This window comes from Rhinolophus ferrumequinum, chromosome 4 (genome assembly GCF_004115265.2).
Source record: "Rhinolophus ferrumequinum isolate MPI-CBG mRhiFer1 chromosome 4, mRhiFer1_v1.p, whole genome shotgun sequence".
In the NCBI taxonomy this organism is placed as follows: Eukaryota; Metazoa; Chordata; class Mammalia; order Chiroptera; family Rhinolophidae; genus Rhinolophus; species Rhinolophus ferrumequinum.
Window position 1 is genome coordinate 24,070,853 of NC_046287.1, and position 14,760 is coordinate 24,085,612.

The window sequence follows — 14,760 nt, forward strand, 5'->3', positions numbered from 1 at the left end:
TTATTTCAGATTTTAGCCACTTAGCCTCTTATGCATTTTTCAGGTATGTGCAACACTCCAAAACAGTCACACACCAATACATGTATGTGTAGTAGCAGTCATATCAGAAAGGACAGAGAAACATTTTAAAGCGAAGGAAAAACGTCACTCAGGAAATCGTAAACATTTCTTAACCAATAGTAGAGATTTTTATATTTACAAAGACATGACGCTTTAAAAATAATTGTGTTCCAAAGGACGTTTTTAAGAATACAAATTAAAAATACAGAAGCTTATTTAATATCCCATTAATTCAAATCAGGCATCTTATCTTCTTGTGAAATATCCAGATAACTGGAGTAATTTAAAGGAAATTTTTTCTAATTACCTGGGAAATTGCCTCAATCTTCTACCTCAATCTTTTATTTCACTTTGCAGATTAAATAGTCTTTTTAAAAAATAGAACTATTTCCTCCTCTCACTCCTTTTGTGTCATTGTCATTTCCCCATGGAGTTGTAAGAGTAAAAGTGTCTAGGATGTACAAGGAGACCCCAACTATTCAATAAATCTGATTTCCAAATGATTTCCTGATTTAGTCAGGTAATTACCATATCAAACCTTCTTGGATCCTGTTTTCCCAAGCCATGGAAAAAATGGAGTCCTGAATAGTTTCCATGGTAACTTCTACAGGTCTTGTTTACATTGTTTCAGTAAACTAAAGTTTACTTAAACACAACAAGAGTATTGGTTATATATATATATATATATATATATATATATATATATATATATATATATATTTTACTCTTATCAATTCTAAGTTAAAATGCCTCAGTTTATAAAATCCTTAAAATACTTGCTCCCAACATCTATAACTTTCTGTTCACAGAGACAGGACAGGAGTCAATTTGAAGCCACAAGCATATCTGTCACTATCCAGGCCATATGATTATAAGTCTATTCTTCGGAAAGTGATATTTGAAGAGTAGCAAAAATCATAGTTTATCCTACCTGCATGTAAAACCATTCAAGTATACTACATTTATCATATTAAAAATGCATCATTAAAATTTAAAAGCAGGTGAAGTTACTCAATAAGCTAATGGTGTAGTCTGAAGACTCCAGTCAAGATTGTATTGTTGAATTCCCAGTTGGATAAAGGAGAAAGAGAAAGAGGGAGGGAATGTGAATGACCTTGCACCAAGGTGGAAGGGCCCTAAGACACGACGCTGTAGGCTGTGATTGAGCTCCCCTCCGAGGATCTTTACTGCACTGCATTCTGACATCTGAGACTGAAAGTGCCCCTCTAAACAGAGGAGCTGGAAATCGCTTCACCTCAGAGCCGAAACCTCTGTGAGTCACTACAGGCATGTGAATGTGAGTGCATATTTGTATTTATGGGGTGAATTTATGGGCTGTTTGCCTGTGTGCACCAATGATTCGATGCTTGTCAGAGAACATGTTGTAGAAAATGGCATAAAGAAATTTAACGAGAAAAAAAACTAGTGGGAGAAAATTTAACCTTCGTGAGAGTCATGTCAATCTATAAACTATTAAATGATCACCTTTATTACTGGTTGGTTTATTCACCTCACATCATCTTGGGAAGAGCTAGACAAGATTCCTGAAATCTATTAATTAGTTTCCCCTAGCAAATATTAACTCAGCAGAACCCTATTCTTTCATTAAATATGTTTAGAATTTTAAATTGAAATATCTGAATCTGTATACTTCTTCCTTGATTAGGTAAATCTAACTTGCAAAATCTTTTCTTTGAATAATATAATTTCATGGCAAAATTGCTTCCTTGGCTTCTATGATTCTTTTTAAACAAATTGTGCAACTCTAAACTCGCTATTTTACCATAATTACTCATTGGAACAGGAACAACACAAAATAATAATAAATATAATTTTCACCTAAAATCTTTTATAGGGATGATGGCCACAGTGTAGAAATTAAAAAGAGAGAGATAAAAGAAAAACAGTCAGCAACTGCCTTCTCAGTCCTTGGAACATTCTTTTTAAAGTAGTAGCTATGACATAAAATAGCTGGTCAATCTGTATGGGGTCTTTTAGGATGGCACTTTCCTTGACATTTTTCTATAAATATTTTATAGAAAAAAATTGCATCATTCCCTCATCTCTAATATAAATATTATGGAACGTAAGTCCACTTTGTGAAGTAAAAAGAAATCGATCTACTTACATATTTTTTGCAGTAGTAGAACCCCTTTGGGTCTCAGTGACTAGCCTCAATTATAAAAAATAAAAAAATATATCAAAATATATGTTAAATTACTATGTTAGCCAAACAGAAAAATTATTTCATATTCTTGGATAAATCAGTCAATATTTAGAATCCATAACACTGGGATTGTCTTTCAGGGGCAAAAGCCTTAAAAATCTAAAATCCTTAAACTTTTATTTAGAGTAAGCCTTCTATTTTTCCCAGATAACCTAACGCTGTTTCCTTGATTTGTTGTTTTCGTTTTTAGTGGTTTAGGAACTGCTTCTCTTCCTTCTCATCCATCATGCCTTCTTGATCTTTTTACATTCCTCTTCTTCTGGTTATTCTCTGCAAGTAATTATTCACTTGCTTTTATAAGCTGATCAATAACCTAGTGTGAGATAATTTACAGGTCTTGTGAAATATCTATCCATGTGTATGCTTTTTAATGTAATAGATTTAAGAGAGATGCAGCTTGAAAGATAATCTTCAGCAGATGCATTTTATATTAAATATTAGCACTGCTTGCTCTCTAACACTGAACACTCATTCCAGCATCGACCGTGTAACACCATTTTCTGTGCTACCACCTTTTTTCCACCTATACATGGCATCATAAATACAAGATGTGCCCCCGTCTGAGCTCTCAAAAACTCAAGAAGGTATCATGAAATTTGCAGTTTTTTTAAAAGTGAAAAATGTACTACCGAATGTGGAAAGTTAGAAAGAGATTGTTTCGTTTCAAGAGTTATTTTTGTTGCTTATTGTGCTTTGTTAAGAGGGATTAAGTTCTCAAAGACTCATAATAATTGGTGACTAATAATCTTACCCACTTGGGCAGATTATTTAACCAAAATAAGACAAGATTTCCACAAAAGAAGGATGGGCTGAACGAACTAAGCATCTATCCATTTGCTTATTTTATTTGCTTGTTTCTTTAAGAAACACTCATTTAGCATTTTCTATGTACCTGGCTCTACCAGGTGCTTATGTCATATATAATTTCAGCACAGAAGAGAAGCCTACAAATCCTCAGCTGGGATATTTGAAGTAAATTTTCAAAAGGAACTGTTTACAGAGGTGTGGGCAAAGTTAAGAAAAACCAACAATGAATTGTTTAGGTCTCCAAGATTAGAAACAGTGGGAATTCCGAAAGCCATTAATCTCACCATTAGGCTTGGAGAGGCAGGAGGAAAAAAGTGGTATACGCAGAGTCTGGTTAGAACTGTAGCCATGGGAGCATGAGGAGGGAATGCCTCCGACGGCAGCTTCCTCCCCTGCCAACCACCTCCTGCCTGTGCTTCTCCTCGGCTGGACTCAAGAGAAGCTGGTGAAAAGGGAGCCCAGCTGATGCCCACAGGTGTCATTCTTCAAGGGCACAGGGCAGGGCAAAGAAAAACAGAGTGGAGGAAGGGACTCAGCACCTGAGAATAGCCAGCACGGTGCTGAAGATAGGACATAAATAATAAGAGGGGCTCACAGGTTAACCAGGCAGTTAGATACGTAAATAAATATAAGCAAATGATTTCCATATTGAGTGAAAGTGCTCTACCAGAAGAGGAGTCTTAATAGTGACACAAAGCAGACAGGGATTCATTTTCATTATTGGATCCACGTGAGCTTTCCAGAGAATCAGAGTGATCAGAACACTGATTTGAGTTCTGTTAAACAGGCACAGCAGAAGAACCAGCTGCAGCATTCTATCATGAAGGTGAAATTGTCAATAACCAAATTTAACAATAAAAAATGATGTGGACCGATATAAAAGTCTACACTCTATACTCTTTAAAACCTTCTTTATTCCTTCACTCAAAAGAATTTAAAGCATTTCTATATGCCAGGTACTGTGCTAGGTTCTCACGATGCCTCAAATCTAGTGAAAAATAACAATAGATTGAGGATATGAAGGGTGCATGGGGAACACATAGTAATGACACTGGATTTACTATCCAGGTATCAGGGATGTCGTCTGTCAGCAAATGATGATAAGGTGAGACCCAAGAGATGGCTTAAAATTATTCAAAGAGGGAGGGAAGAATTTCCAGGGGGAAGCCTCTGAGAAGGTATGGAGGTGAGAGAGATCCCAGTAAACTCAGAAAACCGAAAGGAGTTCAGTTTGAAGGCACATCGGGCATCTATATCTATAATAAGTGAGTACGTTTTTTGAGCACTTAATGTGTGCCAGGAATAGTAATTCTTAAAGCAATGCCAGGAAGGGACACTGCTGTTGTCTGCATTTTGCAATGAAGGAAACTGAAGAACCAAGACATCAAATCACACCTGTAGTAAGACTCCTGGAAGTGATAGGATCAATTTTGAATGTTAGAAAGATTCCTCTCACAGCAAGAGAGGGAGTGGATCACAGGAGTGTAAGACTGAATGCTGGGAGACAAATTAAGAGCTAAGTGCATCAGAGCAGACAATATTTGATGGGGACTTAAACCATGGCAGTGGGGCTTATGTATCACAGAGAAGACAAGCTTATGGGAGATATCACAGAGATAGACCCACAGGACTGGTCATGAAAGAGGAACAGGATGTGGAAAATGAGGAAGCTAGGGAAAGCGTGTGTCTCTGGCTTAGTGAACTGAGAGCACAGCAATTATCATTAACCAAAACATAAAATAAAGAACACAGAACAAGTTTGTAAGAAAAGAAAATTGGGTCCCTTTAGAACATGACAAGAGGCAGTTTTGGGACGTGAAGTTGAAAAAGTCCAGGAAAGCTAGACTGAAACTACAGATGGGGGAGTTATGGGCAGAAGTAAGGCACTTGTTTGATGAGAGGGGATGAGCTCTTTGAAGGAGAGCATCACATCACAAGTCAAGAGAATCAAAGACAGAGACCTGGAGAATACAAGCCCTGAAGGAGTAGGCAGAGGAAGCAAGACAGAAAAAGTGAGGATCAGAGACAGCAGGAATTATTCTTATGGATGCTAAGCAAGGACAGGACTTCAAATAAAAACAAAGAGACATCATCAAATAGCATAGATGGCTTCTGAAAAAAGTCTTTGAGGTTTGAGGATTTGGAAGTCACTGATATACTTTCGTGGCCCACACAGGGCCAGATTCCTCCAATCTAGGTGCATATCTCTGCTCCTTATCTGTGAAAATAATTTCCAAGGTCATGTGCAAGTTGCAGGGGAGGAGGGTTCCTGAATCTGGTTCTATGCCCCAGAGCAACAAGGGACACGAAGGCTGAAAGAAATTTGTAAAAACATAAGTAAGTAGGTATGATCAAGGCAAGGTGAAGCGGGGAAGTGGCAAGGAGCGTTGCAGCTAACTGAAGATAAATGATCAACCGGCAAAGATGCGAGGCCATGCATGGCTGTGCGTACCCAGGTGGAAGTGCAAAGCAGATTTGGGGATAACAAATTCAGAGGAACTGGCCCTTAACTGAAGCTGCCTGATCAATCCCTCAAGTTCTCCTTCACTCAAAATTCTGCAAAATATGCGGTTTTAAAGGAGTTTCCCTCACTCAAAGATGAGTCATCACTATAAAAGAACCAGCATGAAATCATACAAAAATAATTTACTTAAAAAAAAAACAAATATGAAATTTTCATTACAAATTGAAGTCACAGAGAGATTACATGAACGCTAATTTAAAAAAGCTAGGGAGCACATGGACATTTTAAACATTATCTCTTCATGATTTCAACTAAATTAAGTAGGCAGTGAAGTATAGTCATTTAATATATGGACTTTCTTCCAGACTGTGTGGGTTCAACTCTAGTTTTGCAGTTTATTGGCTGGATGACCTGGCAGATTGCTTATCATTTCTGTTTCAATTTCTTCTTTGGAAAAATGAAGACAATAATACAACCTACCTCATAGGTTCTTGAAAAAAGTAAATGATTTAATAGAAGTAAAGTGCATGGCGCAGTGCTTGGTAAATACTAAACACAGTGGAACTGTAAACATTTATTATTATTCTTATCCACTTTGAAATGAAAGCTCAAAATAAAAGTAAAGATTTAAAACATATGGTGACAAAGAGAGATTGAAAGTGATGCAAAAGAATTTAGGAAAGAAATAGTGAAAAAAAATAATTGCAGAAAATATAAGGTAGCATGGCAAATAAATATTGGAAATGGGTAACGTTGATCCTTTGAGGCATTAGAAATTATTTTAAAATATCAAATAATTCAATGTTTAGAATTTGTTAGATGTGCAATGTATTTAAGGAGGTTTTTCCTGTTTTATGTATGAGGTTATCGAAAAATTATATGCATCAGATCTTTTTATATTCCTTCAAACATTACTTTAAATGCACACTTTGAGGCTTTTCTTTTCAATGTTAATAAGCTCTTTGCCTGAACCTCCATCAGTAAAATGAAAGAAGAGGAGAGCCAAGTCATAATCAATCAATGAAGACACTAAATCATCATATTTTTAGGTCAAAGCTTCCTCTTTTCTATCAATGGCAGCTTATTAATATATTTAATTTTAACTATACCTTTTCAATATAGATTTAAGAAATAAATGAAACAAGTAGTCCTCATCTTAACACCAATGTTTCTGATTAGTAAAAGGCATTTCTAAAAGGTGAAAAAAAGCACCTTCTGTCTGGAGGAACATGACTCCCTTGAATAAAATTTGTTATTTTTAAAACATTTCATAATCTGATATAAAGTATTTTATAATGTATAATGTATTTTACTGATAATACCTTATTTTGACCTTTTCTTGAGAGGATTATCTGTTAATTAGTAAAGTGGGATAATAAAAAATTTCTTAAGTTATCTTTTCTAGTCTTTATCTCACTTTTTTACATCTATCTTTTCCACTTGCATATTTTAATTTTTAGAACATTGGTTCATTTATACTTTTCAATGACATTATATAGTTAGTGTTAGAGTCATATCTGAATTTAACCAAGAATTTTAAAAGACTGTTAAGCTAGTTTTAGTTTATTATTAAAATGTGATGTTCTACCTTTTAAGCAAACTTACTTAAAAAGTGCATAATGGAAAACCATATAAAACAAAAATATCTTAATTTGGAAAATAGGACATGATGATTATTTTCCAATAATGTGACATACTCTACTTTTTAATGCGTGTGTGTGTGTGTGTGTGTGTGTGTGTGTGTGTATACACTTGAAACTTAATAAGAACTGGGGCATTGATGTGATTTCTGTCAAAAGTATCTTTGAAAAACTTTGGGGATATTTTTCTAACACCCAGAAGAAAATTCACTACTTTTCTGTAAATCATACTAAGTTCCACATAAGTTAAGTTAAACAGGTTACCTAATTTTCAAAATAATTTTTTAAAAACAAGGATGCAAAATACATAAAACTCTTGAACATCCAGTGAATAAATAAATAACATTGAATGTAAATACTGTTTAAGGGTAAATACAGTACTTGGGTTGCAAGAAAGAGAAGTTATGTGTGTGTGTGTGTGTGTGTGTGTGTGTGTGTGTGTGTGTAACTTATTTCATGAATGAAGACTTTCTGGAGAAGGTGAGTTTGTTGGGGTTATGTGAGTTACAGACAAGGTAGACATTCCTGGCTTCCTTTTTCTTCCTAGTTGGTACTTGGATCAATGTGAGTGGATGAGATCACCCAGCCAGAGTGTGAATTGAGGGCAAATTGAGAAGTGTTTATTGGGAAGCAAAACAGGCCAATAAAACATCCAGGAGGTGGGGGGTGTGGAGATGGGGAGACATTTTTTAAAATGAAAGACAAAGACACTAAAGAAACTAAGGAAGAGTAACTAGAGGAACAGGGCAAAAATTGGGATAAAGCAGTACCTTGGAGGAAAAATACTGGAGCAAAGGAGCATTTGGAGAAAAGGGAAAACATATATTTGAAAAGGAGCAAGTGTCCAACCTGTCAATGCCACAGAAAGTTCAAGGTCAGAAATTTGTCTACTATTGAGTAATTTGGAAGATACTGGTAATCTTTACGAGAGGAAAGAGCACTCAGTGATATTAGAAGCACTCTTTCAGGGTGATTGGCATTGGTGATTATTGGTGATCAAAGTGGGAAATAGAGCTGTTATAGACTATTTTCTTTAGAAATTTGGCTGCGAATGGAAGAGAATAGGTGCATATGGAAATAGGTCACAAAACCATGGAGTAAACATAGGATCACAATAATGACAATAAATTATTTTTTGACCATCCTCAAAGCCCTTCCAACATTTTAGGAAGTCCTTAAAAATGTATCATTTGCAATCACATCCTAGGCCTTGAGTTCCAAGGAGCCCACTCTTGCTTCCATCATGGCTCTGTTAGCACAATTCTTTCAGCTCTGATGACACGTGTTTTCTCTCCTACTTTAGATGCTTTTGCTATTGCTATTGTATGACCTCACTAATTTCTTCTCTTTTAAATGTATAGCTAACTTAGGTCACTGATTTCTCTCCCTCCTCCCTGCTGATGTGTCCTGTCTTCTTCCACATCTTTCATTTCTGCTTTAACAGCATCTCTCTGAAGTGGGGAAAACACCTTTTACCCTGTATTGTTCTGTCTCTATTGCATGGACAGAGTAGCTGGGATTTTTTTCTTTGATATTAGTGTTGTATTATTTTTAACATCCTTTCTTCTCGGATTGTGAGCAGAAGATGTTGGAGTAAATAACAGAGCCACGAAATAGTCTGAGTGGCACACACTGCGTATGGATGGAGCAGAGAAACTCTGGTAAGCTAATAAGAAGTAATCCTCTGGCCTTCAGAGAACAGAATGAGGAGGAGATTGGAAATGGCTGGGGATAGATGGATTGAGAACATTTATTGATTTCTTAGATTTTGTTTCCTTTTAAAAGTGTATATTGAGTGTCTATTGTTTTGGGAAGAAAATTATGAAAAAGGTACTTTCTCAACAAATTCTTGCATCAAACATTGTAGTGGGTAGGCACTCATTACATGTTTGGAGACTAACTTGCCCTAAAAGACCCAAATATTATATTGACTGAATGAGCAAATGAAATTACAGTAATTAAATATTCAGTCAATAAAGTTATACAAAGTAAATCAAAGTTTATAAATTCCAAACACGTCAGAAGGATTTCAGAATCACTGTTTGTTTGATAGGCTAAAACAATATTAAGTTCATTCTCATTAAAATTCCAAAATCAAATCATGTTAGTTTTTTTTCCCCCATCAACATAAAATTAAATGTTTAACTTTTAAAATTTGTTGTAATTATTCACTAAAGAAAATGAATTGTTTCATTATTTATCATTAGAGACCCATTTATGTAATATGACTGGTTGACATGTTTTGTTTTTCATCTTTGAAAAATTAACAATAAATGAGATATTTTTCAAGCACTAGACCCTTATATTTTTTATGTGAAATAGTCCACAAAATCTACTTTATATTATTCTTTCTGAATAAAATCTTAAATGAATATTACTTAAAGGAAGATTTCTTCCTAAAACCTTTTTATATTCTTTTAAAATTCTTATGCAGGTGATTTATTCTTTGCTGATTAAAAAGGAAGAAGACCATAAGTTTATTAATTGTTAGATTTATATCTAGAACCTGAAAGTGAGTGAATGTAACGTAAATTCTGTCATATGCAAATGTACACTAGATTTATATAATCTAACAGATTTACCAAGGAAATTTAATAGCATGTGCTAAAAATTAGTTTGCGGCACACATACATAAAATTTGCATTGTAAACCAAGATACTATCTGCAGCTCACATATGCACAAGGGCATGTTTGCAGCCTCCAAACCACTCTAATCCTACAAGTACGCATTAAGAGCTTTAGAGTATGGAGTAGGCATCGCAATTTTCTCAAATGAAAATTATTAATTCTAACCCACAAAACCAAATCGAATTCCATCACATGCAAACCCTAAAAATCCAGAATCCCTAATATTCATCAAAGAGGCACCAAATTCAAACACTACATGTATGCATACATCCTCTGGATTAGAGAATGTGGTGGTCTTTCTAGTATTTTATCTCATAAGGTCCAATGAGGTCCAATTTGTACTTGTAGTGATTGTCACACTTTCCCTTCTGTTTGTATTAATTTTGGTGATATCTACTTTAGAAGAAGACGGAGGTGATCATTCACTTATTTTAGAGGATACCTAGCTTATTAAGCTAAGTAATTTCACACTCTATGAAAATTAAAATGTGATTATGAGACTTTTAGTCAAAATCAAGATCTATTGTTAGGAAACACTGAAAATATGCTCTGTAACTTTTTAGTCATCTAGCCAAAGGGTAGCTACATAGATAACTACGTTAGTGATCATTTTTAATTCTTCTATTATTAGTGTAGCTTTATATTTAGAAGAGTTAGTGAATAAATTAATTATCCATCTCGAGTGCAGCACTTGTCTAACTGTCCTACATAAAATCTTTAGACAGAAAAAAAAAATCAAAGCTTTGTAGAACAAATGAATTAATTGTGAAATTAATTGGGCCATGGTTCTACTTTTAAAAATCAAGTTACATTTTAGGGAGGCTGTGAAAACTTTTACCCAAAAAACCCATAATCAGGTTGAGTATACTAACAAAATTGTTTCCCAACCTTTTTTAGAAATATTTTCTATTTCTAATCAAGAATGCTCAACATATATTACAAAGCAAAACCAAGAAAAGTTATTAATAAAAATGGTAAAATATTTTATATGGTTCTCTATAGATAAAAATATCACTGATTTGTTAATGATACAAATGTTTTTCTCATTAGCTTTTAGATTAGAAAGCTCAATTTCCGGAGATTTCACATTAAGAAATGTTTCAGTTTCTATAAATACTAAATCCATAACAAAAGCATAAGAAAGTATGCTTTGTATCCAAATTGGGTGATATTTCACTCATCATTTTTTTTTTTTGCTGATTTTTAATCTTGCTTTAATATTTGCATCACAGCACCAGAGGAATTAAGTGAGACACTATAGAAGAATTTTGCAACACTGTGAAATACTTCTACAAGTTTTGTGTGTGCGTGTGTTTTTTTGTTTCTTTTTTTTCTAAGACTGGAATCAGAGTGTCATTCTCTGGCCCTTTAATGAAGTAAAAATACATCAGTTGTTTTTTCATGAGCTTCCTGGTGCTGAGAATTAGAATGCTGACTTTAGATATAAAGATCAAGGTTATAGCATACAAAGAACCAGAGCTGTTGTGAAAGAAAGATAAAGAAAGGGAAAAAGGGAGGGAGGGAGGAATAATTTATTTCTTGCCAAAATAACTATATTTTTCTTACATGGCTACATGTGGTGTTTTAATTTTCCCCTCTCAAATTTATTCTCTCACATGATTTCCATAGATGTCCTCAGAGCAACACTTTCCTATTTCCTTCACTCTCACGTGCCCTAAAAATGTGATGTCTGGAATACTTTAACACTCCCACATACACAAATGTAGAAAATAAATAACTCACCATTTTCCCATAGTTAGAGTGCAACAATTCATAAATATTTATTGAGAGAGTAGAGCTTTGAAATAAGAGTGTGGCTTTGAAATTGAGGTGGATCTGAGTTGTGTTCTACTGTCAGTATGTAATTGCTGAATGACTATGACCAGGTTTATCATTCCCACTACTGCTGCAAGGCACCATCTCTGTCTTCTTGATTTAATTCTTGTGTTAAGTAAAGTATAAAGCCTGGCTCGAAGTAACAATTTGTTGAAAGTATTAATGTACAAACGTACCTCAGTGTTATAACCTAAGTAAGAAAACAATATGTGCCGTAACTGATACAACTAAAATGGTGTGGCCGGTATTTTCCAAATGGAAGAATCAAAGATTTCTGAGGCAAATGGCATTTAACAGTTGATAGGACTGGATCATGAAGGACCATGAATGACAGATAAGAAGTTTGGCTGCTTTCTTAGGTAATGCAGGGTACTTATTAGGATGCTGTCTTATTTCTACTTTAACTGTTGCTTTATCAGAGGTACCAGACAAGGATAGTGAAGCAGGAGAGGAGAGAGATCCAAAAGAAGATGTATTTCTGGTCAGCTTAAACTGAAGAATTGCTAGATCTTCCTTCGAGAACTAAACCAAAGAACTGCTAGAACTTCAAGAACTAAATAGACTACAAATCAGGTTCGTTGTATCTAACGGAAGAAATGGGAAAAAATATTAATCCACTTGATCCCATGAGTCAAAAGTGTGTCCGAGGCTCATTCTCTTGAACTTCTAAATTTGGCTTGCAGCCCTGAGCAGGACAAATATCCTTCTCCCACTGTTTAACAGGGAAGCCCCCGAGCAGCATGCAAGCGGTGTGCTTCCCTGCTTTGGAAATTATATAGGAGATGTTGTGTTGAGAAGGTGTAGCTGTGAGGTCCACACAGCCACAATTACTGCATGGAGTGACTAGACAGCTGCCGTGGTGCTCATCTGAACTTTTTACAACACAGAAATAAAATCGAGGGGGATCATACTGCTGCAATTCTTTTAGGGGTTGCTTGCCACTGCAGCATAACCTAACTGATCCTGACTGATATAGAAATTGCACGAGGAGCAGGGTGTTTCAATACCAAAAAATTAAATATGTGGTGTTGGCTTAGCAGTAGGTTCAGGGCAGTAAAGGAACAGATATTGGGATTTGGAAAGGTGGCAATCCATATTTTACATTCAGAAAATATTTGGTAAAACTGTTGCTTGCTATGATGTGTGAAGTAGCATGTGTGTTTAATGAACTTGTAGTGTCATGGAAGGAGTTGGAGAACAGACTATTAGCATGTGCTTTTTCGCAAATGGCCACATTTCGCCTGATACTATAAGAAGAGGGGCATTCAGGAAAGATCTAGATCAAAACAGAAATGAAAGATGATCAATAGATTCAAAAAATTGAGAGACTTATAATTTTATAATTGGTGACTTATTTGAGAATGAAAACAGAATGTCTTCATACCACAAGAAGTTTTGTGTCAAAGATCAGACTAACTAAAATGGCATTCACACTTACTACTATAACTGCTTAACAGTTTAAATTGACTCAGGGAAAAGATCGGGTTAGGGTGGAAGTTTCACTAAGAAGCTGGCTAACCTCAGAGGAGCAGGCTTCAAGTTCAGAGAGAAGGGAATGAGAAGGCAGAGAATAAAACAGATCCATGAGCCACTTAAGAAAAGAAATATTTGTAGATGTGGTTATTGACATGTTGAACTAATTGTAATCAATTTTTTGAGAGTTATACTACCAAAGAAACTCTGAGCTGAACTAAAAAAAATCCTGTGATTTAGAGATTTAAGTAATTCCTGAGCCACCAACTTTTCTTGAGCAGGAAGCTGCCTGAGAAATCGGCTAAGCTATCAGGCAGAGCACAACCCCTAATATTATTTTGAATGTGGTCCAAGAGGAGAATAGGGAAGGGAGAACCTCCAGCAAGGTGGAACCAAGAGCCACAGCGAAAATTGGACAAGGCAGGTTATCCCTGGAGAGGGGAATTGTGTCTTAATCTGCCCTTAAGATTTAAGCAGAGTCTTTGAATTTGCTATAGACCAGAGACTGCTCTACATTCTTCTCTTTTATGAACAGAAGTTTTTACTGCTGTGTTTTCTGCCTTGTTTCATCATTGTTTATCATGTAAATGTCTGGGAGGAGGCAGACACTTTGTCTTACTGGTCCCATCAAAACTATATCACCCAGAGATCCCAGACTTCAATCTTCCAATTGTAACATGATGGAATTTGGACATGGAACGTGAAGTGAGACTTTCAATGCTACAGATAAGCTCAATATCACCTAAATGGCCTTGGCCACTCCATCTCTGAAATTTTCTAAAGTCATTGCTATCGTTCTGGTTCCTAAACCCCAGAAACTATCTATATGGCAGCATTCAAAAAAAAAAAAATGTCTTGACTTCCTCTCATGAGCTAAGTACTCTTCTAGACAATGTAGAGGACAAAAAATAAAATTAAAAGAGCCAAAGTCCCTCATCTTCTGGGACATTCTATGGTGGGGGGGGAGAGTGAGAGAGAGAGAGAGAGAGAGAGAGAGAGAGAGAGAGAGAGAGAGAGAGGGAGAGATCAGAAACAATTGTTAAAATTTGTATAATAATAAAATTTATTAAAGTAATATACCCAAATGTACACATGGAAGGATGGATGCATGTATATAAAAGAATCATTAAGTATTGTGAAGACAAATTAAGTAGAATGAGAGAATACAAATGACAAGGGGGTCAAGAAAGGCTCTTTGAGGTTATGATTTATCTCATTTGACACATCATTGACATTTTAACACTAAGTTTGAAGTTTATGACATTACACTTACTTGTTTCTTTTACTGTTTTATGAAGATATTTCTCAGGCATATCCACCTCTTTGTTTTTTCCTCCACACTGTCTGTTTCTGAAATATTGGTGAGCCTTGGTGTTCTGTTCTTGGCTTGTTTCCTTTGCTTCCTCCACCAGCCTTCTCCAGGCAACTGTTATTCATTCATTCATTCATTCCACAAATATTTTTGAAGATCCCCTATGTGTCAGGCACTGTGCTAGACTCTGGGAAAACAATATTTGCTCTCGTGGTGTTTACAATAGAGTAGAAGATATAACAGTTTTAAAAAAATGATTCTATGAAAATTATTGAATTAAACTGTAATAAATGCAGAAAAGGAAAAGTGCAGG